This window comes from Trichosurus vulpecula, chromosome 1 (genome assembly GCF_011100635.1).
Source record: "Trichosurus vulpecula isolate mTriVul1 chromosome 1, mTriVul1.pri, whole genome shotgun sequence".
Lineage (NCBI taxonomy): Eukaryota > Metazoa > Chordata > Mammalia > Diprotodontia > Phalangeridae > Trichosurus > Trichosurus vulpecula.
Window position 1 is genome coordinate 217,885,055 of NC_050573.1, and position 27,840 is coordinate 217,912,894.

Sequence of the window (27,840 nt, forward strand, 5' to 3'; positions counted from 1 at the left end):
CCACTGGTGTAAAGCTTTTTAATGTGATAAAGCCTGGTTGATCCCTTTTCCTTGTAAGTACTTGGTACAGAATTTTGTCTTTTCTTGTGTAATCTGAGGCTTAGGCTTACTTGTACAATACTCTTAAAATTGGTGGAAAACATTGGACTCTCTGTGCCTAGGTGAGTAATGGATTTGGTGGGAGTGTGGTAGAGTAGTGATCTTAGTTCTTCTGGCTTCCAGTTTTGAGATAGATCAGGTTCTTTTCAGGGAGAGTCCTAGAGGGAGAGAATTTGAAGAAGCCAAAATATAGAGAAATAAGTTACATTTGAATGGAATCAAAGAAGGAGGCAAACATTCATTAAGTATCCACTATTTATTGGCACTATGTGCCAGGCACTGTGCTAAGCAATGAGTACATGCAGGAAAGGCAACATACAAAAGAAAGCTGGGAGGAGGCAGCCTGGGAGTTGGGGGTGGGGTTGGGAAGAAGGTACCTGGTACAGAGACATTATTTGAAGTCTAAAGTAACTCAGGAACAGAGAGTGGAGGAGAATGAATGCAGGCCCGCATGAGCCCCTCTACAAAATGGAAGCTCCAGAAAGATTTCATCAATGGGAGAATGGGAGGGACAGGCTTTGCAAAGAGTTGTGCTATGGTGAGGGGTCTGCAAAAATAAATAGAAGACTTTTCCAATGTGACAACATTCTTTATTTATAAAAACATTACATTTCTTCCCCAAATCTAGAATAAAATGGGATTATCCTCTCACTTAATCAACAAAGTTCTCTCTATAATCCATTAAGTAAATTGTAACAAACTACATTTCTTCATTTGTCTTACTCCAGTTGGAGTGAAAACTCTCATTAGTGAAGACAAGTGGTATTACAGGTGTGTATAGAACCTTTACTCCAAATAAACAATATAACTTTTTATAAGAAGAGGATGAGTCTGATCACTGCTAGAGCCCATCTCTAGGTATATACACAAAATTTTCCCCATGGGGACAAATTTCTTATGGGAGCTACCAATCTTCAGAAATAAGAAATTAACTAGAAGAAAGAGTACTTAGGAGAGAATGGAAGGGCAAGCTAATAAGTGACAAAAGCCCCATGAAAGCTACTTTAGAAGAAGCCATTTTAGGATTTTGATTTACTAGAATCATATTCCTAATCATTATTAGATTTCATTTAACAGTTTTTATATTAAGTTGTCTATTTTAAAAATATCAGAGTAACATCTATAAGATTAGAAGAGAACCTTAAACTAGATTAAAGGTCACTGGTTAGCCAAAGACAAAAAAAAGCACTCTGGAAACTTGGAGTGTGTAGTGGTGTAGTGACTAGAGAAAAGGAGTTTAGGAACCTGTTCATTAAATAAAAACAAACAAGCTTTAACCACAAAAAGATGGGATAGCTATGAGATTCACTACAAAACACACAGTAAAGGGAAATACACATACTAGAAAGTCTATTTTCAAACTCTAATTCATCAGGTAGGGGAAGGAGAAAAAAAATCCTTCCCACCAAGGGAAGTAGCTTTTATTCAAGGAGGACTTACATACTGCCTCCAGCAGAGGAGGTGACACACATTTCATGTTGAGTCTCTCCAGGATCCTCACACCTTTCCAAGTAGCTGGGAAGTGGTGGAATCATGATCCAATGTCTGCCAGTTGCTCTCAGCCCTTTCCCCAGGTGATGCCAGAGTAGTGGGAAAGCTTATCTGTAGCAACGCAACCCAAAGGCCCAATCACTGTAACTTAAAGGCAAAAGGCAGAGAAGGCCCATTGTATCAATTGGGTAGATGAAGGTGGTGATGGCTGAAGGAGGCAGGAGCCAAGTACATCAGAAGTTCAGACAGAGAGATTACTTCTCTTGGTGGTGGATCACCCCCTTCTGGATCAGGTCTGGGATCTCTACTGCCAATCAAAGGCCCAACCCTGGAGCCATGAGATGATCCAGTCCAAACTTTGGTACATTCCTAAACCAGGGTCTGAAGTGTTCAGGTGAGTATATTTTGCTATCTCTATACATCTTTCCCATCTTTCCATCCAGTTCAGGGACGGCAATCTCTGGTGCAGTCGGGGGATATGTAACAGGGATATCAAATTCTAGATCAAACTCATAATAAGTAGATCATGGATGTACCAGCATTTTCCAAACCATGGGGTCCCTTCATTGTTGGACTCTAGTCAAAACCAGTAATTCTCAGTATTCTTTTTATTTTCCTTGTACCAGATAAGAGTCCGATACACCTCCTTGAGTCATTGCACCCACAACTCTCAATCCCATGGGTGGCACTCGCTTTCAGCACTGGGATCTTGGACACAACAGACCGGTGGCCTTTTTCCCCATCTTAGATCAGGGCACACGGTGACCCAGAAGCATTCTTCCTATTGGTCTCCTTAGCCTCCATCGTCTTTATCAAGGGAAACTAGACCGTCATTGAGCAGTGTGATAGCTGTTTACATGCACTGTCCCTTGCCGACATGTATGTGTGTTTGTGCCTTTGTCCAACACCAAGAGTATATGTGGCAGCTTCACAGCAATTCTGTCATCCCATGTGAATGCCACAGGTTCTCTTGAACCCAAGACCTGCAGCATTCATCACAGAGAAAAAAACAGCAGAAGAATATTTTTTCTTTCTTTTCTTTATGGTTATTATTTTCAAATTAAATTAAATTTCTTTTTTTGTTCCATTTTAAGTTCTGAACTGTCTTCCTCTCTCTCTCCTCACCCCACACAAGAAAAGGCCACCATTTGACACAGAGTTATCAATATACGTAAAACAATACTATGTCTAAGTCTATTTATCAGTTGTTTCTCTGGAGGTGAATAGCATTTTCCTTCAAAGGTCCTTTGTAGTTGATTGCAGTTGATATGTGTATGTATGTATAGAAGCATGCATATATATGTATGCAAATACATACATATGCACACAAGCATATATAAACATTGTAATGTAGAGCAGCCAAACTCCATTGTAATTTTGTGAAAACCTGCTATAAGATTACAGATTTTTTTTGTCTACTCATCCATCCAGAGAATTTCCTCCTGTAGAATTGCCTCCTGTATTGCCATTTCATCTAAGCATCATGTTTTCATAGAATGAATTAAAAACATTAGGTAGGGTATACTTATATTATCTACCATTCCATCCTAATATCTGATAACTGAAAGGTGACATTAAGTAGCACACTATTAACTTTGAACTATGTTTTTTATAACTTATTGATTAGCAACAAATATTTACAGAGAAACTGCTACATTTCGAAACTTGTTCTCCATGTGGAGGGTCCAAAGAATAAAATGTGACACATGCCTTGAAGGGACTTATATTATCATCAAAAAAATATTATCTAGCTTCCTTATTCCATGAAATGTCAGTCATCTCTCCTCAACGGAACTCACATGAAAAATGCCTGGAGTGATCAGAATTTTCATGGTTTGATCTATAGCTTTATCCTTCCAGCTCCAGTGAAAATAAGGATGCACATTTTGAGGGTACCATCTGCAGTGCCAACCCACTGTATACCGTTCGACAATTGCTGCAATCTGGCCTATTAATTCAGTTTATAGGACAAGGCTTTGTGAGTACTAGGATATATTCTGTACTCCTGCACATAAATTTCTCATGTTGTTAACCTTTTGCTTCTGTTGGAAGAGAGGCAGAAATGACATTTATCATTCACTTATGTTTGCCATGACTATAATTCTCTAAGTCTGTTCTGGCCATCCATGTTGCCCTCATCACTTGCCATTTGCTAAAATGCTTCACCATGCTTCACCAGAGTTCCAATTTGTTGCCTCTGGAATATGCATCTAGAAGTAAAACAAAACAGTAAAAATATGCATCTAAAAGTAAAGGAAAGCACCAACAATAATTAACAAAAATAGTAAGAACATATCAGAATGCTTTTATGTGCAGAGGTTATTATACGCAAAGCACATGTGTCAAGGGTCCCCACTAGCACAATTATTTTTCCTGCTGAAAAAGGGGCTAGATCATGGAGAAAGAATAATATTTTACATCTTCATACTTACCTACCTACCTCTCTACCTATCTACTTACTTATATACAATATACTGTAAGTATATAAAGGTGGGTCTTTGGAAGACAGATGCTTTTCCCTCTTCTTTGCTCAAAGGATAGAAATAAGTATAACAGAAGGAAGCTGAGGAGAAACAATTTTTTATTTGATGTAAGGAAAACTTTTCCAAAAATTATAGCTATCCAAATGTAGAATGGATTACCTTGGGAAGCAGCAGGTTATCTACTAGTTATCTTCAAGCAGAGGCTTAGCACAAGACCTGCAACAGAGTTGGCAATTAATAAATGCTTATTGACTAGCTGGGTGCCTGAAACTTAATGGCCATTTACCTGGTATATGGTTTAGGGTATTTTTATTTGCATATAGATTAGTCTAGATGTGTTTGAGGTCCTTTTCACTTTGGAGATTCTGTGAAATGAAAATGGTTAATGTGAACCTATTTATTGATGTTATTTCTTTAATAATAATAATTTGCATTTGTTTAGTGTTTTATTTATACTTTACAAAGCACAGACAGTACACTTGTTAAATATTCATAATAACTCTTTGAGGATCAGAATTTTATTGACTCCCTTTAAAGATGATGAAACTAAGGTTTAAAGATGTTAAGGTCATATGTCAAGTAAGTGACAGAGCTCAAATCCTTCACTTCTTATTTTGAATGGACTTCTATTACTTAGGATAGTACGAAAAATAGTATGTGAACATTACTTATTTCATACTCCTTGAGGCCATGGACTGTTTTGATTGATCTTTTACTGCCCAGCAGTATATAACTAGACATATAGTAAATGCCAAATAAATGTTTCTTGAATGAATGGGTGAAATGATTACTAGTTAAGATTAGTTAGTATAATGATTATATTTCTGAAATCATAATGCACAATATTTTATTCTTCTTTTGAGCTTTATTATGTATCTTTTGCATAAATAAAACATTGGAATAATAACTAGCAAAAGTACTAGTGACATTTATATAATATTTTCTGGTTATAAAGTGTTTTACCTATGTATCTCATAGTAAACCCACTAGATAGATTGTTTAATTATTTTTATGTTATAATTGAGGAAATTTAGAACATAAAAGTTGTGACTTCTTCAAGTTCACATACTTAGTAAAAGAGACACACAAGCTAAGGAAGGCTTAAAAAAAAGAAATCAAATATTGCAGTGATACCTTCTGACTTTTAAAAATTAGGAACCTATTGGCAGACTTTTCTCATCATAACTTAAAAAGATACAAAAAGAAAGCAAGTATTCAGTAAAAAATGAAATAATAAGATGTCTAAATGTCAGAAAAGGTTTAATTTACTAGTATTTATATGTGCTAAACATCAGTTGAATTTGTCTTTTATAGAACCTATTATGTAAAAGTACTATGCAAAAATAATTATGTGTGGATTAATTCTTCAAAAGATAATTTACTAAAAAAAGGTGTAGGTAATACAAAATTCAAAATTTAATTTTGTTAGTATCTGAGGTTCCTACATTATATGAAATTTAATTTGAAATTTAAAATAATCACTTGAAACAATTTCAATATCCAGACAAATTAATATTCATGACCAATTATTCAAAAATTAAATTCTATTCTGTTGAGAATATTTTACTTTTACCACAAGTATTTGAACGAAAGATCTTTTTGTACATATCTATTACTTAAAATAATAATAATAATATCCATGATGATGAAGAAGGTGCTATGGTGAAATCATGATGATGATGACAATGTAAATGTGAAATAATCATGAGTATGTAAAGAGCTTAGGCTAGTTGTTCAGTCTTTTTCACTCATATCTGATTCTTCATGACTCCATTTGGTGTTTTCTTGGCAAAGATACTGGAGTGGTTTGCCATTTCCTTCTCCAGCTCATTTTATAGATGAGGAAACTGAGGCAAATAGGGTTAAGTGGTTTGTCCAGGGTCATAAGAACTACTAATTGTCTGAGGCCAGATTTGAACTCAGGAAGAAGAGATTTTCTCACTCCAGGCCAACACTCTATCCACTATGCCACCTACCTGCCTCCCAACAACAACAATATCTAAAAAACTGAGGCCAGTTATGGTTGCCAACCCAGTCCACCCTCTAGTTATGCTCATATAAATAATCCTTTATTCAAGATCCTCTCTGGAGTTTTCCTCAGCAGCATAGAGAAAAACAAAACAAAACAAAACAAAAAACAAACAAACAAAAAAACCCTTTGGATTCTCTGAATCTATGCCAGTAGAGATCAAGGTCTAGTGTCACAAAGCTGAAAAGTTTTCAGATATGGTCCCGCTGATGGATGGCAGGTATGTTTGCCTAAGAAACAACTTAATTATGCTTGAATGTTCTTATCTACACATTGGCCATTGGATGATGAATCTTTTAGTCAGAGAAATGTTTAAAGATCATCTGCTATCTGATAAGAGGATGCCCACATTCAGGAAATAAAGATCCCTGATATATTAACATAATGATAAATATTAAACCATAGTAATAAAAGGTCAAACCAAAGCACAATTAATAGATATACTAAATTTTTACCCACAATAATTAATGATAACTGTGATTCACTCTTTATTCAGGACCATGTAACCTTGATTCAAAATAGCAAAAATGGCAAGAGAAACTACATGGAGCTATGATTTTAGAATTTGTCACTCATTTCTATTAAGAAAGATAGGACAAAAGGGTGAAATAGTAGAAGATAGCACAACAAAAGGAAACTTCAGGGTATTCAGTTACCCTGTTACATATCCTATATGATGTTTTAATCACATCAGATATTACCTTTATGAGAACTTTATCTAACAGACCTTCTCTTTTTTATTCCCTATTAATTTTCAGCTTCTAAATATTTTCTGTAGGATATCACTCCTCTCTGCTGGAGCTTGCTGATATTGCTGGGATGTTCTTTCTTAGAATTTCAGTTTACAGATTCCCATTTCAAATTTTTAATTTGTTATTTTGAATTTCAGTAATATACTCATTATCAAAGTGCCTGTTCAAACTCATCTTAAAACGAAACTATTCAAGAGACAATTTTTTGACACAACTCACTTCCGTGATGGAAACTTTAGAAAGGTAGAAGTGATAAATGTTCTTCACAATGTGTTCCTGTGTAAACAAAGTATTAGTTTTTTTTTTCTTTTCTTCCACCCTCATCCCTACTTCTTCAACAGGAGATTGCAAGTGGTTGGAGCTATTGCAATTTAAAACAAACAAATCAGGCCATGCCCTTGTTCCATATCTATCTCTTCAATGTGCTTGAAGTCATTAATAAAGAAAATACTGATTGGTTTCCTACTGAGTAGACAGTTGCGGGAACATCTTAAGAAAAAAAAAACTGACCTTGGTTATTCAAAATGGTGCTTATGTATCATAGCCAGGGTGTTAAATCAGAAAATTTAGGTATGTAGGCAACTGGGTTCTACTTCCAGCCCTTCCTCTAATTTATTATGTGAGTAGTCAAGAAAAGTATTCTGTCTGGGTCTTTATTTCTGTATCTGAAAAAAATTCTTCCTTCCTTCCCTTCTTTCTTTTCCTTTCCTTTCTCCTTCCTTCCTTCCTTCCTTCCTTCCTTCCTTCCTTCCTTCCTTCCTTCCTTCCCTCCTTCCTTTCTTTCTTCCTTCCTTCCTTTCTTTCTCTTTCTTCCTTCTTTTCTTTCTTTCTTTCTTTCTTTCTTTCTTTCTTTCTTTCTTTCTTTCTTTCTTTCTTTCTTTCCTTCCTTCCTTCCTTCCATTTTCTTTTTTCCTTTTCAAGTCTTCTTGCACAAAATTACTAATACAGAAATATTTTATGTGATTGCACATGTATACCTATGTCTCATAGCTTACCATCTCAGGGAAGAGGGAAGGAAGGAAGGATAAAATTTGGAACTCCAAACTTTTAAAAGAATGTTAAAAATTGTTTTTACATGTAATTGGGGAAAATAAAATGTTACTTTAAAAAGAGAGAAGTAAAGAGAGAGAGAAAGAAAAAGAGATAAAGAAAGAAAATACGGTCAATTTTTAGACTCGGTAATACTTGACAAATGTCATGCTTTGCTGGTGTGCTGAGACATAGTAGGAGGAAGTAAACATAAGAGAATGCAATTAGGGGAAAGGACTGTATAGACTACTGTAGTAAAAATGCGTTGTTTTCAAGTAATTTACTAATACATGCCCTGATTCTGCCTTTTAAGCCCAATTCAAAGGATAACTCCTCCAGAAGCTCTTTTTTGTGATCTCTACAAAAGTTAATAACCTTTAACTCTTCAGATGACATAGATAATGAAATAAGTTTTTATTATCATTTATTATATGCTTTTATGTACTTTTTAAATATCTAGCTCCTAGCATACTTTCCTACCCGTAAAATGTTTAAGAAATGAAGTTTCTAAGATCAAGATTAATTATTGTTTTCTTTCTTTCAAGGACTATGGAAACATTTTCAGAACTCAGACATAAACATTCACAGAACATTTAGCTAGACTATGCTAATTGGGAGAATGAAAACAGAATAAATTGGTGACAGCTAACTTCAGAAGTCAGCAGAGTCCATTGCAATATTAACGTCGTTCATGCATTTAAAGATCATCTGTCTATTATGACTGGGAACCTTTAATATAAGCAATAGCTTGTCATTTTTAATGTTACATGGATCTTTTCTGGAAAATGGTGCATCATGATTCTGAACTACATTATACCATGAGCATATCTTTGACATACTGACTACAAAATCAACGATTTCTGCTCTGATTTAATTAAAGGACAGTAAATTTAAGTTCATTAATGGCACTTGAGTGACAATGAGAGTGTATAATGAGAGAAATTTCATGTCAATGGGGAACATTAAGTGAAAAGTCCCTTGAAAGTAACAGAATAATCTGAATAAAACTGGACCAATATCTCAAAAATGTCATTTTGGAAGATGCTTTTTTCCTGTCTACTAGAACTCTAATGGATATGCGACAGACATTTCTGCTGCTACACTAAACGATTCTTCAGCTCTGCTATAGTTCTGAGCTCTAGGCTCTGTGTCACACAAAAAAGTTCTGGTCTCAGAACACAAAGTGATGGCGAGTTGATCAATTCGGCAGTCAATTGTCACATTATTTCCAGAAACAATGGTACTATTTCTTTGATAACTATGCCTATAGCAAGAGATGGAGAGCAGAAGTGAGCAGGTAGTTGGCAAGAAGGTCTGTGTGGATGGCTGAAGAAAATCAGAAGGTGAAGAAATATGATCTGAGACCTGGGGCCAGCTAGATATAGTGAACTAGGTAAGTTTGTACACACTCAGTTACCTACAAAAAGGAATCAATTTCTCAAGGTACCAGGAACATAGGTCTAGAAGTTTGGCTGGACCAGGTAAAGAAAATGGGATAGTAACAAGAGTCAGGTGGCAAAGTAGCCTGGATTGTTGGCTTGGTGAGAAGTAGTCATATATTTGTGGTATCAGTTGTTTCTCAATAAACCCTATGAGGTGAGTTCTATAGTTAGAATTTCACTTATCTTAAAGATGGTGAAATGGAAACACAGGCAACTTGAGTTATGATTGTAATGAGGGGCTGGTGGATGGGAGACCAGTTTTAGGACCAAATGTACTATGCTCTTTTTTCTGGCAATGTGATTTGAGGCTTGATGAATCTGTTTCCAAAAAATACTGATGGAGTTTAATGGATGATGTATAATGCCTCCAATTCAGAGTATAGAGAGGTTTTTATTGTATTTTGATTTTTACTGTTTTCTGTCAGCTTACTGAGTGGTGATGGAAAGCCTTTTACTTATCTACTGAACCATAACTGAACATAGTTACAAAAGGCATAAACAGAAAAGTATGCATTCTCTCTGTTTTTCAACCTCCCCTGAGTATTTTGAGTAAGGAAAAATAAATATTGTAAGCTTCTAGGTGAGGGAGGCCTTTCCCCACCATTCACATCATGTGATGCACATTTGTTCTCTATTGTCTTTTTTCTATCCTGTTTGGATTGTCTTGACCTTCAAAGCTTGCAAAGGTCATAGGAGCAGCTAGGTGTCACAGTGAGGAGAGCATCGGTCCTGGAGTCAGGAGGACCTGAGTTAAAAACTGGCCTCAGACACTTACTAGCTGTGTTACCTTGAGCAACTTACCCCCAGTTGCCTTGTCTTCCCCCCTCAAAAAAAGAAAATTAAAGATGTAAATCTTTAAAAAAAAAAGAATTATCATAGGTCTAGCTGCTGAAATCCCTAGTAGAATGTGTTTTTATCCATAGCTACTGAGCCGATCTTGTAGAGCAATCTGCATCGATGATCAGTGAATTGATATGGCCACAGACTTCACAACCCCATTGGCTGTTCGAAAAGCCAGAAATTAGCTTCTTGTAGAATGGAGATGTCTTATAGCAACAACTTTAAGTTTGATCCATGCTGACAACAACCATTTCAGTGGTTTTCCTATGTAGGTGAATGTACTACAATTCAGAGATATGTTTTTACAGTTTTTTCTTTGCTAATTTTTTTCAGTAAATATCATTGTGTAAGCTAATTAACTAGTTCATATTGAGAGCTATTGATAGGAGAGATATGAAATAGTATTTGATATCAGGCAGATGGTAACTGGTCGTTGATACTGGGGATACACTGGATGGGTGCCCATGAGTGATAGTATTAGAGAAAACAATCCCCAATCCTGACCTGCTCTTCAGAGTGTGGGTTGGGAAAGTAGTTCTCAAATTTATACGTACTGCATAAGACTTTGGTCACATAGTAATTAAATGCCAAAGAGAAAGGCCTAATACAAGTGTTTATGAAATTCAAGTCCACACATTTTTCATTATGCTACTGTTGACCTGTTAAAAGTATTCGAATACCACTTCTATCTTCTATTATTTCTCAATGATTACTGACAGTGGTTTTACTATTATCTGTTTTTCTTTTCTGTTTCAGGATTTTTTCTGTATATTGATGTGCAATTTTGTTAAGTCTGAATATTTCCAATCATTTAAAGTAGTTATATATTTTTACTACATTCTTATAGAGCTCAAATGTGTCCCAAATATCCATGATTGAATATGACCTTCTTCTTGGTAGGGAAGAAAAAAGTAGAATAAGAATGGCATAGTTGTTTTCTCTCTTTCAGTAGGTTCTAGGTCCTTCACTACAATACTCCTCAAATACTGAGAATGGTCCAGTCTTACCTTAGGAGTCTTAAAGCTATTCCAGGGGAATATAAGCTCTGGAAGTTTCTGTCAAGTTAGCACTGCTTTGAATAGGAATTCATGTTTCTTATCATAGAAACAAAGGCCTATGTATGTTTAGAGAGGCTTACTCCCAGGACAGCTAATTAACAATAATTTATTATTGTTGTTTTTATTATTTTTGATGTAGAAAGTTTTTAAGACCATCTATGAAGATTTAGAAGGATTTATTTAGTCCAATGAAAACAAAGATCCTTAGAATATAGACATAAGGAGTGTCATATTCTGATTACTCCATTTTTTCCCAAGCACTGGGTCTATCCCTTCCATGCTCTTAATAATAATAACAATAAAAAGGCCAAAAAAGCCTTTTTCTTATGTTTAGAATATTCCCTCAGGTTTCTCTCATTCCTAGTTTTAATCTTCCTGAAGTCGTAGTTAAAATTCCTAAATATTTTCTATTCATCTTTAGTGAAGAATCTCTCCTCCTCTCTTTCATACTTGTCTTTTTTGAAATCTGAATATATAAGGGAATTCTAGTGCAAAGAAAACAAACTTGGTTTTCTTAGATTGCTTTTTTTAATTCCTCACAGGATTATTTGTGTTGTTATAGGTAAATTTTTTTTGAAGATAGCTGTTATCTCTCCTTCTTAATCTTAATTTTTGTTTATGGAGCTATATGTTACCTACATTTCTGGGAACTTTGACAATATGACTTTCTAAACCCTACAAACATCAAGTATTTGAGGGGTTGCACTGTGAATGTAGAAATATTAAATACATTCTGACTGATCACAGTGGGGGACAACAAGAAGTAATGGGTAAGAGTTGTCAAAAGGAAATTTTAGGCATTATTTTTGGGGGAAATGCCTGACAATGAGGACTGTCAGTTGGATGGCTGCCTTGAGGGTAGTAGTTTCTCTTCATTAGAAGGTTTTCAATGATCAGATGTGATGCCATGCAGTTCATTTAGGTGTGTAAATTGGACAAGCTTGTCAACAGTTCCTTCCATCTCTAAATTTTTTTGAATGGTTATTGAGTAGAGGTTTGTTAAAAATAACATTTATGGGGCAGCTAGGTGGTGCAGTGAGTAGAGAACCAGCCCTGGAGTCAGGAGGACCTGAGTTTAAATCTGGCCTCAGACTTTAGACACTTAATAGCTGTGTGACTTTGGGCAAGTCACTTAACCCCAATTGCCTTCCCTTCTCCCCTCCAAAAAAAATTAACATTTAGCTCAACTTTTCCTCTAGCTTCTGTGAAGTGTGATTGCTAACAAGTTATGTATATAAAATACTTTAAATAAAATTGTACTTTAGGAAATTTTGGACATAACATGTCCTTTAAAAAGTTATCAGAAACAGTGCCACAGTTTTTCTGATGAATGTCAGAAGCACTGTAGAGAGGGAAATCATTGAGACAATGTAAGCAGATGGTTTCCTAAGAGATGTGACAAAAGACATCTTTTATAATGCTGTCATCTTATTTACAGACTTTTATATACAGCCTATAGTAAAATCAATCTGAATACCAGGAACACACTTTTGTCCGAAAGAGAACTTGCTAGCTTAGCAATTTGAAAAGCATCACAGAATCAGGTGAAAATGCATATACAAATAGATGTGTATATATATATGGTGTGGTGGTTGTTGTTGTTTTGTTCTTTGTACTCAGAGGACAGTGTCATCAGGAAAGTGATGCCATGACATGTGAGTGAATTTGTATTTATGTGAAGGAGGACTGGGCAAAGTCAGCAGCCTGACTTTCTCCTCTGGAACCATCTGGGTCCAATGGCAAGATATAGATGAGAACAACTGGAGATGGCCCTGAATACAGTGGGAGACCTGGGCCTTTTTAAGCTAAGGTCTTTAACAACTCTCAGTTTGAGGCAACAGCCATTCAGAGATTAAGGCTAGATAAGAAATGAGGCCAAGAATGGTCTCTATAACCTATTCAAAAAAAATTCAATTTGAGAGGGGAAGACCTTCAGGGTTTCTGGCCAAAACAGAAACAATTGCTGTCTACATCCACTGTTAGCCAATCAGGGTCCAAACAATGACCAAGTGGGGCTTGGCCTGAGACCTATTGTTGGACAATCAATGAGAGCTACAGTGATTTTGGTTCAAGGTAAGGTCCCTAAGAAAATATCTAGTCCATAAACACAAAGATATCTTACTAGAATTCAGTGATTAAAATTTACATTTCTCTGGGCAGAGTATCTGCAGGTAAGGGTATCATACCCTATGTGGACAGAGGGAAGGGAAGGGAACAAATGAGAGAGAGAGAGACAGACAGATAGACAGACAGAGAGAGACAGACAGACAGACAAAGAGAGAGAGACAGAGAGAGGGAGAAACAGAGACAGAGACAGATACAGAGATGGAGAGAGAGAGGGAGAGAGAGAGAGGGAGAGAGAGAGACAGAGAGACAGAGAAAGAGAGACAGAGACAGACAGAGAGAGGAGGGAGGGAAAGAAGAAAGGAAGGAAGGAAGGAAGGAAGGAAGGAAGGAAGGAAGGAAGGAAGGAAGGAAGGAAAGAAGGAAGGAAGGAAATCAATTGCTCAAATTGCCAGTTTCGGTGAGGCAGCTCCTACTACTACTCACAGAGGTTGTTGTTTGTCCTCCATTCTTGAAGAGGACCGTGACATCAGGGAGATGATGCCATCCAATCCATATGTATATAACATATATGAAGAACATGCATGCATGTAAATACACAATACACATATGCATATGTGTTTATATGTTGCAACAATTTGGCTAGCAGCTGCTGTGGGGGTGAAAAACCAACACAAGCCCAAGAGCAAGAACACTGCAAGCACAGGTTCTTTTGATCTGCTTTACTAAGGAAAGCAATGTTAAGGGGTTAACAATCTTACTTTAATCCAGCATACAAATATCATTCACTTAGTTAGGAGAAAAAGCCAGCACCCTGAACTTCAGAGCAAATAAAAACAAATTACAAGCATCAACAGACAAAACTTAGACCTTGTCTGATTCAAATGTCAATGAATAGTTACCAGGGTTTTAACAAAGTCCAAACATCTGGGTTTACAAGCTGGGGGGCTCTTAACTACAGCTGCCCAGAGTCTCCATATCAGCATGCCTCCAAGAGTGAGAGCCCCCAGCAAATAACTCTGTTCTCTCTTTTCATACATTATTTAGCCATCATCAAACGTCATCTGAGCCACCAGAACTCAGTCTCCTACTGTTGGCTCTGGTCTTAGCAACTCCCCTTAGGACCCTGAGGGCTTCATGTCCACATAGCTTAGCACCTAGTAGATAGGGGTTTCGGCCTGGGGCTTTGCACCTAGCGAGACTCAATCAAAGACACTCAATTAATCATTTTAAAACAGTAAGAAAGTCCTAACTTAATTGATATTACACTATATGATACATATGCATATGTGCAAAGGAATATATGACATATTTATACATATATAAACATAAATATATACATACATATTCATGTATATAGGTATCATTCTTATACGTATATAGGCGTATAAAAATACAAACATTTTGGGAGACATATATGCATTGTTGTTATTCAGTCATTTCAGTTGTGCCCCACTCTTCATGACCCTTTTTGGGGTTTTCCTTCGCAAAGATATTGAAGTGGTTTGCTATCTCCTTCTCCATCTCATTTTATAGAAAGTGAGGCAAACAGGGTTTAATAAGTTGCCCAAGATCACACCGCTAGTAGGTGTTTGAGGTTGAATTTGAACTCAGGAAAATGAGTCTTCCTGACTCCAGGATCAGCACTCTATCTCCTGAACCACCTAGTTGTCCTATATATGTATACGAACATACGAACATGCATACATACATGTATGTATACATACATACACATATATGCATCTATGAGTATGTTCATATGTGTGTGAGGCAATAATTATAAATATGGATGTGGATAGATAGAATTATAGGTATATACTTAAATAGATATATAGATTCTATGTTATATAAAATAGTTATTAATAGTTTTTATGTAACCTATATAGATTAAATTGTTTTGACATGAGCCTTACCCTAATTCTGGGTTCCCCATTACCTCCTGCATCAAATATGAAGTCCTCTGCTTGTCATGTAAAACCTTTGACAGTCCTTTCCTATCTTTTTACGATTTACTCCCTTCCAGGTACTCTACTATTTAGTTATACTGGCTTAGTGTTCCTCATACACAGCCATAGGTCTTTGCTTGAGCTTTTCCCCATGTTTATAATGTTGTTATATGTACCATCTCCCTCTTACTTTCCCTGGCTTTCTTTAAGACTTAGCTCAAATCCTGCCTTCTACAGGATACCTTTTCCTGACTCCGTGCTGGAGTGCCTTCCCTCTGAGATTGCTTCCCATCTACCCTTATAGTTGTTTAATTATTTATATGTTATGTCTCTCATTAGAATGTGTGTCAATTGAATGAAGGGAGAGTATTATCTTTTCTTTTACTTTCTTTTTATTGCTGGCAATTGCTATAGTACCTGGCACAGAGAACACACAAAAATATGTATTGACTAGTTACCTAACTGAGCAAAATCATAAAGCTAGAAAGTGTACACAGTACTCATGAAACCCTATTCCTTTGAGCATATGTGTTATTTCCTGATCTCTATCCTCAGCTTTGCCTCCTGGCTTCTCTGGTTTCCTTCAAGACTTAGTTTAAATCCCATCTTCTACAAGAGATCTTTCCCCATCCTGACCTTTTCTCTGAATTCCTCTTCCCTGTATCACCAACGCAATACTCACAGCTCTGAAGGTGACTCTGAATATGCTGGAATAGCTCTAAATTCCAAAATAAAACAGGCTCTCTATATGGAAGACAAAACCAAAACATTTATTTAAACACCAGATGACAAATCCCAACACCAGGAAGCCAAATCCAGCATAGCAACTGTTGCAACAATTTGCTAGCGGCTGCTGAAGGCGTGTAAGACCCACCAACAACCAACACACAGAAAGTTGACAACACAGGTTCTTTGGATCTGCTTTACTAAGGAAAGTAGCATTAAGGGATTAACAATCTCAATTTAATTGAACATACAAATATTCGCTTAGCTCAGGGGGAAAAGCCAGCACCCTGAGCTTCAGAGCAAATACAAACAGAGCAAATAAACACAAATCAACCGATAGATTTCTGTCTGACAAAATCACAATATACAGTTACCAGAGAAGCATCAACATCTGGGTTTTCTTCAAAGCCGGGGAGCTCATAACAACGGCTTGCCTAGAGTCACATACCACTCCTGCTGTAGCTCAGAGCTCTAAAAGAGAAAGCCAGACTCTGGGTTTATATATCTTGTTCAGGGTCAAAGGTGAGTCACACATGTGACTCATTCATGTGACCTAAAATCCTCACAAAAATGCGACTTAAACCCACGTGGTCTAAAAGCCTCTGATGTCACAAACATGTCACTCAAACCCATGTAAACTAGGCTTTCCATTGAGGCCAGGAGGTCATCAAGGACTCCTAATTTAATCAAGAAAACAAAGGCCAAGCTCTTCAGGGGCACTTGGTTGAATATGTGCTAAGAGCCCATCTTGATTCCCAATACAGCAACAAAGAAGTTTATATACATTATCACTGCAGGGGGCACCACCATTCCCAAGTCCTCCCCCTGCTAGGGCCTTCCCACAAACAAACACTCACAGCACAGCTGCCTGCCTGCTTCTTCTCTCTCCCTCAGTTCTAACTGCTCGGACCAACTTCCACCCTTCCTGTTCCACCTGTTCAGCAAGCTCCTCCCACCACAGGTTTTATGTGACTTAGGGTTTCATGCAACTTAAGCAGGTCACATGGGCATATTAATGGATGGGAAGATCTTCAAATTAAGCAAAAATACATCAACAACACATTCCCCCACTGCTAGAGTCTTCCCCCTGAGATTAATTGCCTTTATGCTGTATGCCTTATATGTACCTAAGTTATTTTCATATTCTCTCTCCCATTAGACTGTGAAGTCCTTGAAGGCAGAAGCTAGATTTTTGCCTTTTTTGTATCCCCAGCACTTAGCACAGTGCCTGATACAAAGTAGGTGCTTAAAAAATGTTTGTTGACTGACTGATTTTAAGCAAGATAGAAGTTTGGTCCGCCTAATTCTAGCCATGCTTAATTAGAAGGCTTATGCTATGAAGTAACAAGTAATCCTATCTTGTTGGCCAAAGAATTAAAACTGCATTCTTGTATAAAGTGATTAAAAGGTTCATACCTTGACTTTTTTTGCACCTTTCCTTCCTGGAAGCTAATGAGTCAAGAACTACCTTGATCTTCTTGGTAGGGGGAATGGCAGTAGCTTTCCTATTTTCTGCTCATGCGGCCATATTTACATATATGGAACCTTCATTTCTTTTGTATTTATTCTTTCCTAATTGTAGACAAATGAGTATTCTAAGATGAATGATCACTAGTGACCAATGAGACTGAGGCATCCATCCAATTTTCCCAGAGGTTTCACTGGCAACTAGAACTGGTAGCAGCAGTAGCCAAGTCCAGTGACAAAGCCAGAATAGGACTCATGTGATCTCCTAGACCCAGAAATTGATTGCCTGATCAATTTATATAGACTACCCTGTTAGGAATCAGCCTAGGTATTCAGAGTTGTGATTTATTCCTTGGTAATGCTTGATAATGAAATTAACTTAGTAGGGACTTTGCAAAGAGTGGAAAGGTTTCCCATGGCAGGGATTCCCAATCAGTCCAATGTTCTCTATATGTTACCTTTTGTTTTTGTAATTTTAAGTTTGAGACTCCTTTTCCATGGACTCTGTATATGCAGAGGGGAAAGCAAGATATCAGTTTGGGTGATGTTTTATAGCTACTATTCTTACTATACCTTCTTACTAAGTAAGTACTCTTTTGTAAAGGGTTATTGATGTCAACTGGTTGAACACTGTTGAGAACTCTCCGGATGGGCTTGTGAGCAACAGAACTAGAAGCCTCAAACCCTTAGGGTTACCCTTAGAATGAGAAACCTGAAGGGAGTAGTCAGCCTTTCAATGTCAGTGAGAATTGGGAGAGTAAACTCAGAAAGGCTGAAAGTGGATAGATAAGAACAATAACTTTATTTAAACAGGTTGGCTTCATTGTATTTTGCACATGAAATTTGTATATTCACACCCCAACCTTACTCTTCCAATTTGTCCATTTTCAGTCCTAAGTTAAAGGTAACTACTGGATATTTTTGCATCAGATGGCTGAAATGACTGAAACTTCAATACTTAGAAAACTGTTGTTTGTCTATTAAGGTCTTAGACTGTGTCTCAGTAGCCCAATTTACCTGGTCCCCTCTCAAAATGGCCTCCAGGACTTCTGGAAACAGGGGCCGAGATTCAATAGACAAGCTACTGGAAACACAGTTAATGTGGATTATTAGATAAGAGAAGCAAACCATAGGAAATACGCCAGGGTTAAAACAATCATTTTATATCAGGTTTCAGAAAAGGTTGTCCAATTTAACCTGTCCTACGTGTATGTATAGACTTAATACTGTAATTAAACAGAACTACCAATTTAAACCTGACAATATAAAGATGATACATTATGAATAATTTTAAAAAACTGTTCTTTACAACAGTTATTTATGTCATAATGATCCACTTATTCTTTCCTATATAAATTTACTGAGCTTCAAGTGCAGGCAAACAGTCAGGAAAATTAAAATTATAGACACAATAAAGCCAGGATGATGAGTTGTCCTTTTTTATTTTTTTTGTAGTGCATTTTCTAAGTTATAAGACTCAAACACAAGCAGAGGAGCTTTAATGGTGAAAAATATGTTATTTTCCTAATACAACATTTACCATATATGAAAATGCACTCTGCATGAATATATATATGTGTGTGTGTGTGTGTGTGTGTGTATGTATATACACACATATGTGTGTTTATATATATATATATGTATATATGTATATACTGTCTACTTATTCATCGCAAAAAATTGGATTGATTCAATGGATTCATGAATATCTTCAGCATGGGTATTGATTTTACAAGTAGGGAATAGAAATTCCTCGTCAAATGAGATTGTTTTCCATGCAGTCTAAAAAATCCCTTAAAGAGGACCTACTCAACATGTTGGTAGTCTCCCTCTGGTTCTCTTAACAGGTGGGGGAGAGTAATGACTAATGAATCAGTCCACCACTGATTTTCATTACATGACCAATCCATCTCATTTTCTAATCATTCTCCTCACGTGGCTTACATTTTACTGAAGTAATATAGCATGTGCATAGATAAATAAAAATAAAGTAATTTGAAGAAAGAAAGCATGTAAGATGATCAGCTACTAGGGTTAATGATACAGTCATATTGTCATTTCAAAAGCAAATGCACCAACCCACTTATTAATTGGAGGAAAATTATTGAAAGGATTATAGTAAGAGTTCATTATTCTTTCATAAATTAAAAGCTGGCCTATAATTAGACAACTTAACTCTTCAGACCCATTTATTTTTCACTCAAATATATAATGCAATAGAACTATAATAAGTTTAAATAGAGATATATCCAGAAAAAAGACACCTGAGTGCCTTAACTTTTCTAAAAAATGTGTGAATGATCCAAGTTTCCTAATGCATTTTTTACTTTTATACTTAAAATCTGGAAAGATTGGATTTGACTATCAGAAATATAATTTAATGGTAATAGCAATTGTGCTAGGGTTGCTATGATAGTGGGGACTTCAGTGGACCTGCATACATTAACAGTTTCATAGATCTACATTCCCATCATTGTGAGTACTCTCTTCTCACCAACTGTAACTATTGCCTATGTTTTCCTGTACATTCTCCATAGGAAGATCCAACCAATATGTTTCAGTCCTCTAGATCTTTCAACATGGTATATGTCCATTATTTGTATTTTTTCTCCCTCTATTTCAACACCTTGAAGACAGGAGGTATTTCCATTTTTTCTATCTACTCCCAGCATCTCATTTAGAGTGTGGCATATAGTAGGCATTGAATAAACAAATACTTACTTGATTTTTTAAATGAAAATTAGGACTTATCTTTTAGAGTAATTATGATTTACTTTTTAAAATCTCCTGCTGTTTTCCTTTTACGATTAACTCATGGCACAGGAAATAGTTTAGTTACTGTAGTACCCTCCATTGTTTCTGACTTTTATGCATGAAAATTAAATAATATCTTAGGAAAATTGTACAGTAGTACAAAGTACAAAATAGTCTTTAAAAGTGTCAGAGCAACCTTGCAGTTAGAGAGATTTATTATAATTCTTATGCACCATGTTCCACAGGTTTTCAAATACTTTTAACAATGAAGCTGCCAAAGCCATAAATGAATGGTAAGATGCCCAAAAGATGCCTTCTACCATGTACATGTTTGCTGCATTCAAGAATAGTTTATTATCTGTATCACTTCATTCTATGCTTCAAAGGCAAGAAAGATATAAGCAGAAAAATCGAAGAGTAAGGGGCATGTAGTTTATATTCACATTGTATTTCCTTCTATCAAAATCAATACCTTATTAGCTATTACCCATTATTGACTTAGCTGTCTTTTTTATTTAAAGATTGTAGGAGTAGTAGCAATAATATTACAATTTTGTATCTTTCACATGATTGTTAAAACACAAATCTAAACATGTTAAGGTAGTGTTCAAAAGTCTTCAGCGCATCCCCATTACTTCCAGGACAAAATAAAAACTTCATATTCTGTCATTCAAAGTCCCCATGGACTCGCTCTAATCTGCCTTTCCAGCCTTATGGCATTCTATCCCTCTTGCAGCCTAACCAGCTTTTTTCACTATTCTGTGACCTTGTTATACTCATTTTGTATTTGTGTACTTACCCTCTCCTGTAACAAACTTGTCCAGTTTTCTACTTGGTTGAAATTCCTTGTTTTCTTTGAGGTCCATGTCAGTTCATAGGATGATGGGTTTAGAGGTGGAAGGGATGTTCAATGCCATCAAGTACAACTCTTTCATTGTACAGATGAGGCACTAAGTATAAGAAAAGTTAAGTGGTTTGTCCATGGCTACCCTGCTAGTAAGTATCTGAGGCAGGATTTGAACCCAAATCTTCCCTAGCCCAAGGTCAGCATTGTAATCACTATGATATACTTGCTGTCAGATCAGGTGCCTCCACCTTGATGAGATTGTCCCCGTGTCTGGAGTATGTTTTCTCCCCCTTTTAGAATCTCTACCTTCCTTCAACATTTGGTTCAAATGCTACCTTCCATATAAGTATGATATCCACAGATTTAGATGTTCTCCATCTACCAGAAATTATTTTGCATTTTAAAATATATTTTCAATTTTTATTTATTACTGTATACATGCTGTTTTTTCTCCATAGATTTCTAACTTCCATAAGCCCAAGGACTTTTTCATTTTCATATCCAGCACCTAAGAGAGTATCGGTCATGTAGTAGGTGCTTATTAAATGGTTTCTCAATAAATCAGTGGTAATTGACTGGCATCCCTCATCCATTCTAGAAAAATAAAACAAATAAACAATGATTGCCAACAGCTCTTGTATTCATCTTCTGTAACCACCAGTCAATTTTCAAACTGATCTTTGGTGTAGTCCCACTGTGCCTTCCTAGAATCAGAAATACCTAGCTGGAGCCCAGAAACTAAAATCTCCCTGTTCACTTTTAACATCTTGCAAAACCTTTTATTTTATGCATCCTTATTCCCAATTTCACTCTTGGCTTCTTTTGTAACCTGATTTTCAAAGCCCTTCTGATAATTGAATCATTAAACACCAGCTCTTTCAATACACTTCTGGGTATCAAACCCAATTGCTTGCCTCTCTCCTTTATTCATTCATCACAGGAGCTTGAACTGTCCCTTAGAATGCAGGGTCTAAAATGGTTCTTCTACTTTCACTTTTCAGTGCCAACTTCAATACCAATTTGTAATCAGGTGGACAGTATTTAATATAGTTTTCCTCCAGCAGGCAATAACCCTTACTTGTTACCCCCAAGGTTGCTTGCACTAAATTTAACAAAAGGATGCTGACACCTTAGTTTTTTCTGCTATTGCTCTATTTTAGCTTCTGTTAAGTTGTACAAGTTGAAATTTTCTCTACTAACCCTCAATGTCAAATTTATAGTGCTGTTTTTTTTTTTGCTTGCAATTCAAAACTGAAAGGAGATGAATAGATTCATTAGCAAAGAAATTGAATAGAAAGGAATTAAAATATTGTCTTGTAAGTTGGACAGGTGTGAATATATTTCATTGGTTATTAAGTGTCACAAAACAGTTATATGAAAATGTCCAGATGATACAATGCAGCAGAAGTTTCTATCCTCCAGGTTCAGTTTGGATTGGTTTTTTGACAGTCATAGTTATATGAATGTAACTCAGAACTCCATTCAATGCATCCATCCCCAGGAACTATAAGTGAAGATGATGATGATGATTCTGATGATGATGATGATGATAGCAACAATAATAACAGCTATTATTATTATTAAATAAGCATATATTACACAGCTGTTATTTTCTGGATCCTGGGGATACAAAGTTAGAAATTAATTACCTGTCCTCATGCATCCAACATTCTACCAGTGGAGATTACACAAATACCAGACAGTAGGTACAAAGTATCAGAAAGAGCCTCCCAGAGGAGGTGGAGTTTGAGCTAAGCTTGAGGGGAACTAGTGATCCTGAGAGATGGAGATGAGGAAGGTATTATAAGTATAGAGGATAGCCTATGAAAATACATGAAGATGCTAGATGCAATGTGTGTGAGGAACAGCAAGAGTAACATTTTGTTGAATCAAAGATTGCATGAAGAGGAGTACTGTTTAATAAAACTGGAAACCTAAACTGGGGCCAACTTCTTGTTGTTCTTGGTTAATGTCAAAAAGGGTTGTTTGTATGTTAAGACATCATTGCCAAGTAAATAGTAAGGGAAACTCTACCTTTCTATGCATGGAGAGATGCAATAATTCATGCTAGTCATGGAAAAGAGAGTGTTACCCAAGACAACTCATACTCTTTTGGGAATGTTCTGACTGCAATATTTCCAATGTTCCTATCTTCCAACAACCATTCGTTCCTTCTCTCTCCATGGCATTCCTTTCGGATTCCTGAAGTTGCCATTTCCCTTTCTTCAGTGAAGTATGTGAGATCTTCTGCTGTCCTTCATCTTTTCCATTGAGTGTCTGCCATACACTGGAGTTGTATTAGGCTGCCAGGGCTGCTTCTTTAGGTGACACGTTATTATCATTTTGTGGAATGACCTGTAGGGTGAATTATCACACACTTATCTCTTTTATTAGTCCAATCCACCGCCGTTTCCAACTAGCAGAGTAAAGGGCCTTTTGAGTCAATATCTCTTTTCCAGTCACATCTTGCCCCCTCAAAAGAAATTGCCCAAGGTTCACTTGATATTTATTCATTTGAATTCATTATTCATTTATTCATTTGAATAAATACTTTCTACTCCCATAATGCCTCTGACCGTTAGTGCAACTTTCAAGTAAATTAACTTGGGATTGGACAAAGTCTCAAGGAGATATTCTGCAACATTTGAAAGAGGAAGGACAGTGATAATAGCATCCTTAGTCTTACATTCTAAAGTTAAAACCACTTTATCCTCATCCTTACAATAAGAGTAAAAAAATGATCCACAAGAGGGACATGAAGAAATCTAGAATCTCTGACTTTTATGGTGATGACTCTTCATAGATTCTGTATAACTTTTGCTTAATGATAGTGTAGGAATTCCAAAAAGACTCTATCCAGCTATGGTTTCAAATTTATGTAATATAGTATTCATAAACCCTGACCTAATGAATTTCTCCCTCCAGCCAGAATCTCTCTAGCTGTGACTTTCTTCTTTCTCTAAGGTTACTTCATATCAACTTTGTAATTATACACATGTGGATACACACATATGTGTGTGTGTACCTTTGTATGACCATGTTGTCCCCCCTATTATAGTGAAAGCTCCTGTTTGGAAATGGTTGTTTTGCTGTTACTATTGTGGTCCCATCACTGAGCACAGTACCTGGTATAGAGTAGGCACTTAATATACTCATACTGAAAAGAAAGAATAGTTCATTCAAATAGAACATTTTGTAGTATCAAGCATATATGTGATATCGAAGATAAATTAACAAACGCTGCCCTTTAACAATGGATAGTCCAGGGCTTTTTCCTTGACCCTCTTCTTTCCTCCCTCTATGTTATTTCACTCAGCTCACATATATTTAATTATCATCTCTGTACTAGTGTTTCTCCAATCTACTTGTATAGCCCTAATCTCTCTCCAAAACTCCAGACTTGCATTATTAACTGCCTTTTAGATATTCCAAACAGAATATCTCATAGACATCTTATACTCAACATGTCCAATAGTGATCTCATTATCTTTCCTCCACAAATCTTCACCTCTTCCTAACTTCCCTATTACTGTCAAGGGAACCAACAGTATCCCAGTCATCCAGGCTAAAAACTTAGATGTAAAAACTTCTCACTTAATCTCATCCCCACATTCTATCACTGGTCAAGTCCTATTGCTTCCACTTTTACAATATCTTTTGTATATGCTCCCATCTCTCTTCTGCCACCACCCTTATACAGGCCCTCAAAACTTCATGATTGGACTCTTGAAATAGTCTATTGGTTAGTCTTCCTGCCCCATTCTCTCCCCACTCCAGTCCATTCTCCATTCAGCTATCAAGCTGGTCTCCCAAATTTCAGGTCTGACAATATCACTGCCCTAATCAATCAACTCTAGTGGCTCCCTATTATCTCCAAGATCACATGTAAAATCTTCTATTTCATGACTTGTCCCCTTCTTACCTTCCCACTTTTCTTACACTTTACTCTTCCTCTACATGTACTCTGATCCAGTGACACTGGCTCCATTGCTGCTTCTCATACATGACATTCTGTCTTTTAACTCTCAATCTTTTAATAGCTGCTATGCATTCCTTGACTGCTCTTCCTCATCATCTTGATCTCATAGTTTCCCTCAGATCACAGAAAAATTCCCACCTTCTGTCAAGAAGTCTTTCTTTATCCTCCTTAGTCTTATTTTATTTCCTCTTTGAGTTTATCCAGTATAGCTCTTTATGCTTAGTTGTTTGGGTAACAACTCTCAACAAGAGATTGGCTAGTGACAAAACCCTCTAATATTTATAGCTTTTCCCATTTTGTGAAGAGAAGAAACTAACCTAAGATCAGCTTTCCAGATAAGGAAAAGGGGAGATGAAGATGTAGTAGGGAGACAGAAGGAGTTTTGGAACTATTTAGAAGAATGAGGCAAGAAGGGAGAATTCATGGTTGTGCTGTGATAGCAACTGTCAATTGCTACATTTGCAAAACATACAAGATACTTTTAAATGAACAAGGGGGCAGGAGCATATATATTTATCATGGGCATTTGCTCTGGTAGAAGGCAGCGTGAGAACTCAGAGAAACAAAACAACCAGAGGAAAGAACAAAAGTGCACCCTACCCCACTTCAACATTATTTTTACTTGTGTTTTAAAATTTTATTCCATTAAAGAGTATATTTGCCTTATTTGACATTATTCCTTATAAATTCCTATTACAGAATCTGTCTTTATGTTGCCAGTTATTCTTTTGTTTGCTTTGCATGAAGGAACAATGTAAGGAACACAGGGGATAGGGACCTTTCTGAGCCCAGGTCTGGGAGATCCACCCCCAGCCCAATGTTATAAGGTTTTGCTCTCCAACTAGAGGAATGAGCCGTTTCATAACCAGTCTTCTAAGTACAAAATTACTATTAATGTGGAGCATATATTATAAATCTGCTTGATAAACATAAGACAAGGTTACATTTGCACATTGTCTCTCCCATTAAATTATGAAGTCCTCGAGAAGAGGGACTATTTTCCCCCCTTTCTTTGTATTCACAGTGCTTAACACAGTGCCTCTCACATAAAAATTAGTTGACTGATGGACAGCACTTGTGTTCACAGGCAAATCTTTTCACTACTTCCCATCTCTCCCAGGAAAAGAATGTTTTAATCTCAATCCGTTGCCTCCTGGTTGGTGAATGAAGGCACAGCCATTCATTCAAATTCAGAAAGCAAGAAACATGTTTATAACAACTTGCACATCACCACAGGAGGGCTAGAACCTGTATATCTAAAATCCAAAACTGCTCAGCAGAGGAACATTGAGCCTGCTGTGCCTGGAAGAGACAGCTATTCACTGCAGCAATGAAACCTCTTGGCACTGTACTGGTGCTGCTGTGTCATGACCCAACATCAGATCTGCAGGAGAGTGTGGGGAATCAGAAGGTTCCTCAAACTGCTGACATACCATGACATTTTTCTTCTCCATGCCTATCTCTTTTGTGTCTTAACCTTGGTGCTTCCAGCTTCTATAGCCTTTGCAAAATTTCACATCAATCCAGCTGTGAAATCCTATTGCCACAGAAGCTAAATTCCTGATTTCTTCCATAAATATCAATTACAGTTGACCAAAGACAATAAATAAACTTATCTTATTTGTGTAAAAGTTAGATTTTGAAAGGTTCACTAATGACTGTACTGCAGCATGATGTTCTGAGAAACTTGGGGAATTTTTATTCAAAAATATCCCTTAAAATGACTTTCCTAATTTAGTTTAAAAACTAAATCATGTTGAACTAACTTCCTGTCTACAAAGAGTTACTCCAGGTGGCTTTGTCCTATTTGATAACCAATTCGATTGTTTTGTATCAACATAGTAGTTTTTCAGTATCTACTAAAAGTAGATACTGCAGTGAAAATATTGCCTTTATGAATGACCATTAAATGCAGACCCACCCCTCAACACACACACACACACACACACACACACACACACACACCCCACTTCAAACACACACAAAGTATTTTTGGACCACAATGTAAACGAAACAAAAGATTAAAACACATTATAAGAAGGAAGTTGTGGGGTTGCAAAGCCAAGATGTTGTAGTAAAGACAGGGACTCTCTCCCCCCAATCCCTTCAAATACCTTTCAATAATAACTCTAAGCAAATTCTGGACTGCCAGGAGCCACAAAAAGATTCAGTGAAACAATTTTTCAGCCCAAGATAACTTAGTTGGTACAAAAAGTTTATTGCACTGGGATGAGAGTGGAACATAGTCCAGGCAACGCCCCACCACCATAGCCCAGGCCACAGCAAACCAGGAGTGGGCCTTGGAAGCCACTGAATCAGCAGCAGCAGCTGCTGTCTCCAGAACTCTCAGCCCACAGATAGTACGGGGTTCAAACAACTGGTCAGAAGACTACATGGCTCTCTCTGCTAAAACTGAGGCAGGACTCTGTTGCTTTGCCCATATACAGATCCAAGTCACAGTCCTGGGGCACAGTCCCAGGGCAAGGAGGAGCACTAGTACACCACATATTGGAGCCACAGAGCAGTGGGGACCTGTCTCACAGTTCCAGGACAGGAAAGAGTGCTTATGTTCATTCACAGAGTACAGGCCAGGACAGTAGTACACACCTATCCTTGGATCATACCACCTTGGAAGAACTAGAAACTTGCAAGTCCCTAGAAGCATTTCTGAAAAAAGCTGCACAACTGAAAGAAAATTCTGAACATAAAATAATACTATAGTGACAAGGAAGATCAAAACAGATACTCAGAGGAAGACAGTAATGTCAAAGCTGCAAATCCAAAGCCTCCAAAAGATGTGAATTGTTCTCAGCACATGAAAGATCTCAAAAAGG

The 27,840-nt window shown here is 36.8% G+C and overlaps 1 pseudogene; it reads right to left on the reverse strand.

The window, feature by feature from the left end:
• Positions 1–1,844: 1,844 nt before the first annotated feature.
• Positions 1,845–26,460, reverse strand: LOC118836057 (annotated as a pseudogene).
• Positions 26,461–27,840: the final 1,380 nt, after the last annotated feature.